At 58.1% G+C, this 4953-nt stretch overlaps 1 non-coding gene across 1 annotated transcript; it reads right to left on the bottom strand.

The window, feature by feature from the left end:
• Window positions 1–4506: 4506 nt before the first annotated feature.
• On the bottom strand, window positions 4507–4636 carry LOC114234639 (small nucleolar RNA SNORA65). The gene has a single exon (XR_003620839.2). It is a non-coding gene; the product is annotated as a small nucleolar RNA SNORA65 (small nucleolar RNA).
• Between the last annotated feature and the right edge of the window lie 317 nt (window positions 4637–4953).

Genomic DNA, 4953 nt, shown 5'->3' on the forward strand with positions numbered 1-4953 from the left:
GTATAGGTTTGCTCACTTTTTTGCTTTTTCAATAAAGCGGCGTGCTTTGATTGCTTTAGTAAATTGGCTTTTCATAATGCAGTAGAGGTCCCTGGTATAAATTCATTTATATGAGAAGACCAGGACTGAGGTTGGGGACACCCTCTCCACGGACTCAGGGGGCGGTCCTGTCCGGGGACACCTCTCTGGTGTCGATGAGAGGTGCCTGTACCACCCTCACCCCAGCCATGGAGAAGGCCAGGTTGCTTCCTCCTCTTGGGAGAAAGGCCCTGGCCCGCCCTAGGCAAGATGCCAGAGTAGCCACAGGGCTGCCCCTGCTCCCATCGGCAAGGCAGAGGCGAACCGGAGTCCATGGAGGCCCTTTGTCAGTGTCAGAGCGAGTGGCAGGGACACCTGTGGCTCAGGGTCGCTGAGGGCGGGTGCTGATAGGTCTGCCTGAGCTGCTCCTGTGGCCGGATGCCGCCAGAGTGCACTGGGCGGGGACTGGACCTGAAGGCCAGAGGAGTCCTCCAAAACATTTAGCTGGACCTCTGATTTCTAGTTCTTATCAATGGGCCCATTCACCTGCGTCTCAATTCCTTCAACCCCTCAGCTCCTCCTCCTTCATCGTCTCCTCCCAGAAAGTGGCCAGGTCTCTGGGGGACCGCAGTTCACTTCCTTCCCATAGCCACAGTCTGGGCTTGCCTGGCTAAGGGCATGGGCTTCGGAGCTGGACACCTGGCTGACTGCAATTCTGCTTCCTTAATGTGTGATTTCTATAACTGCCCCATGCCTCAGTTTCTCCATCTGTCAAGTGGGAAGAATAATTATGCCAGCTTCGTAGCCTCTCTCCTATGCCCTCCAGTGAGCACACTGTGGCCCAGCGACCCTGGACTCTGCTGCTGGTTTCTTTGCCGATATTTGGCTGCATACCCTCCCTCCACCAACATTTTCTCATTCTCTTCTTGCAAGCTCAGAGCAACTGCCTTTCCAGGAACTTCTGCCTCCACCTTGAACCTGATCTGTGAGCCCCATCACAGCCTATAGGACATTGCATTCATTTTTTGGACTCATTTTTGAATTTGAATATTTGTCTTCATTATACCAGGAACTCAATAATCATGTGTTAAATTAAACCAAGGTCCCTTACAACTTAATTTATTTCTTCTCAGCAAGTGCCCCTTAATGAAAATCCCTTTTAATGATCACATTATGTGGAGAAAGCTCGCTTTCACAGGCGGTATCTAACCTCCCCCTGAGGAGCACCTCTGAGCAGGCGGTCATGTTAGCCCATTTTCCAGATGGGAAAGTGAGTATTGGGGCTGTTTCACTTGTTGCTCAAGGTCACTAAGGCAATGGTGGTGGCCCAGGACTTCTGACCCTGACTCCCAGTTTCTTTCCACCTCCAACTTAATGCAGAGAAGATGTGCACCAACCCCCGTCCCCCCCCCCCCCCCCAGTTTGTTACAAAAGTTTTCAGGACCCTGAACTCTTCCCTAGATGCTGGTTGGGAAGCCTAGGCTCACGGGTCTCCCCTGCCCCACTCCTGAGGGCTCTCTCCGGAGCTACGGGGGGAACGGCAAGGGAAGATGCTGCCCCGGAGGCAGGCGGAGCACCTGGGATGCCAGCCCTCACGGGCAGCGCAGCTGACTGGTTCAGAGTCACGCCGACCTGGGATGAAATCCTACTCCGCCTGCGTAAACCGGGGATAACACCACACACGGTCCAGTTCCCAGTGCACCAGGGATGCCCCAAAATAGTAGCTAAAAACAAGAGCTAGCAACGATTGAGGATTTCCTTTGCACCAGACCCCATATTCTCTCCACGTATCCCATGTAGTCCTCCCCACAAGCCCTGGCAGTAAGATTACTATTTTTTTTCACAGACGAGGAAGCTGAGACTCAACATGTCACATCTTGGCCAAGCGTCACGTCGAGGGCGAGACAGTTTGCTCTGGTGCCTCTCCAGCCCTGTGTGCCTGACACAAGGCCCTCGACGGGCAGAGCCAGAATGGAAACTATTATTATTACTGTGCTGCCAACATCCAAGTCCAACAGGCTGTCTTGATATGCTTGGTGGCCAACGGGGGTCGGGAGTTGGAGCTTGGGGATCTGTTGCTAGGGGTGGGCTGTGGGCAGGTGAGGAGGCAGGAGCACAGGGCAGGGGAAGATGCCACCTTCCTCCCTTGGCACTGGGGCTGGAGGCAGGGCCCCGGGCCACTGGTGCCTGCAGTTTCCCTCCACGCCTGACGGATGGCATCTGACAGAGTGCCCTCGCTGCTCCCAGCACCGGGAAGCCACAGCCAGCCAGCTGGGCGTGGAGTCCAGGCAAGCTGCAGGCCTCAGGCCATGCCAATCACCGCGCAGGGGTGCCGCTCCCTGGGGCTTTCCTCTCCGGGTGCACTTCTGACAGAAGGAGAGTGGGGCAGAGAGCGAGCCAGACCGGCCCACAGAGGCTGTGTGCCCAGGCTGCCCTGCCTGCAACAGCCTGGTCCTCATGCCCAGATCGTCGGCCCCTCCCAAAGCCCTCCCCTGGCAAGCCTGGGAGGGGGCGGAACTCTTGGAGGTGAGGCTGCCTGGTGGGCAGCTAGCACACTAGGGGCCAGGAAGGCGTCGAGCCCCAGGCCCATTTCCTCACCACCCACTGCAGTCCCGTTACCGCTCCTACCCCTGGAGGGGCAGAGACGTCTGGTCTAACCTTCGCAGCAGGTGCCTGTGTGTGAACTAGGACTGGCGCTCTCTCCTGTGGGCATGGGTCTGTGGGCTTGGCCAGCAGGTACCGCTTTTGTGAAACTGGCAAAGACGCCTTCTCTTGGGGGCACGCCCTGTGCCAGGATGCGAGGCTGTGGCGTGGGGAGTGGCTGGGCGGGACCGCAGCCCCACCGCCCCCTCGGAAAGTCCATATTCTCAGCGTGGTTGCAAGCGATGTGACGGCCGCCAGCTCTCAGCAGCCAGCGGCCTCCCCGCAGCCCGCCTGCAGCCACACTGGGTCCTCCGGGCTCCCTCCTGCCCCAGCGCCTGTGCACTGGGCTCTCTCCCCGGGACCTGCCTCCTGCTCTTTCTGGGCACACTGCCACTCATGCTATTGGTCTCAGTCCTTCCCCGACATCCGCCATTGGAAAGGACCCCGCCACCCACTCCTCTGACAGAGGCAGGCTATGTGGTGTCCTGTGCGCCCGCCCTTACAAGGCCCGTGCTGCCTCCGAGCTCCACGAGGGCGGGGACTCCTGTTTGCCAGCGGATCGCCAGCATCCGGAGCAGCGTCTGGCAACGGGCGACACTCAGCAGGTAAGGATTTGCTGCCTGACCGAAGGCCTGCAGAGTTCCAGCCGCGGGAGGCCCGGGACAAGCTCAGGCAGCAGGACTGGCCATGGGGCACGTGCTCCTCTGGGCATCCGGCATCGGATGCCGCTCTTCGCCCCGTCCCCTGCCCCAAAGGGCCCACTGACTCCCTCTCCAAGCCCCGGCCTGCCATTCCCTCATCTTTCCCAGGGTTCTTTGCTACTGCTCACTCACGTGTCCTGGGGAAGAAGGTTCGGCTGCCCATGCACGGGGCTCAGGAAAACAGCGTTAGTACCACCTCCACTTCTATTTTAACCAACAACTGATCTTGCTTCCAGCAGAGTTCTCCCAGCGCAGGGCCGGGGGCCAGTGCCCATCGCACACCTGACTCCACCCTTGGACGCCGGCCGTCTTAGGTGCCTGTCCTGAGAGGCAGGGACCCTCCTGCCTCTTCATGCTTCCCTCTCCCAAGGCAGAGCCTGAGCGGAGGTGCGGACTGAGGAAAAGCAGGTCCTAGGAGGAGCCGACGAACCTCAACCAGCGGGTGGGGAAGGGATGGGTGGCCTGTCCAGCCTGGGCCTGTGCCTGCAGCTCCAGCGACCGTGCTTGCAGTCTGAACTTGGCCGAGGGGCTGTGTACAGCTCTAGCTCCTTCTTCTAAATACACCACAGACGCAGCTTGTGCTGAGTTTGTACTTTATTCTTCCAGTGAACCATCAGCGAGCACTTGTTCGGGTGAGTGTGTGGCGCCAGAGCTGGGATTGGGGGCATGACAAACGGGATTCTGAGACATTAGCCAGCCTTCGCCATGCCTCCAAGTCACAGTCTGGGGCATGTATAACTCACTAGAGGCCCAGGGCATGAACATTTGTGTACTGAGGCGGGGGGTCCCCCTCAGCCTGGCCTGCACCCTCTTGCAGTCCAGGAGCCCTCAGGGGATGTCTGACTCTGCAGGAGGCGACCAGGCGGGCCCCATCAGGGGACGGAGCCAGCAGGTGAGTGGCCAGCCCTGCCCCCTCCCCATCGCCTCTCAGCCGCCACTGGTCACTGTCGCCCCAGATCGCCATTCCCTCCCTCTGCCCCCGGGCACAAACCTTGGCTGGCCTGGCACCACCTGCTTGCTGGCTCCACCCCCTGCCTACTGGTCGTTCTACTGTTTGATCGATTTGCATATTACACTTTTTCTTTTTCTTTTTTTTTCCTTTTTTCCCTTTTTTTTCTTCTTTTTTTTTCTCCTTTTTTTTCCTCGTTGTTCCCATGCTTTTGGCACAGAGTCATCCACATGAAGAATAACCCTGTTTTCTAAGCTGGGGTTTAGTTTTAGCTCACCACTGGAATGCACCAGCCAACAGGGAAGTGGTCAGGTGCAGTGGCGGGTGGCTAACATATTACACTTTTTTTATAAAGGATGCGCTAAGTCCAAAGTAAGAGTGTTGCCCACAGTCCCACAGGGAGAGGAGCGTGTGGAAATCTGCCCGCGCTGGGCAGGAAGGCTTCAGGGAGGACCTGCCACCTGCATGATGTCTCTGGAGGCCGGGACCTGGTAGGGATGGAGGCGGTCCAGGGAGCGGGACAGCACATGCAGATATGGAGGCCAGATGTGGACGGTGAACTTGAGACAGGGCCTCTTTAACGAGGCTGGCATAGAGAACACCTAACAGCAAGTGGTGAAAGACGAAGGGGAAAGGAAGGCG

This window comes from Eptesicus fuscus, chromosome 13 (assembly GCF_027574615.1).
Source record: "Eptesicus fuscus isolate TK198812 chromosome 13, DD_ASM_mEF_20220401, whole genome shotgun sequence".
Taxonomy (NCBI): Eukaryota; Metazoa; Chordata; class Mammalia; order Chiroptera; family Vespertilionidae; genus Eptesicus; species Eptesicus fuscus.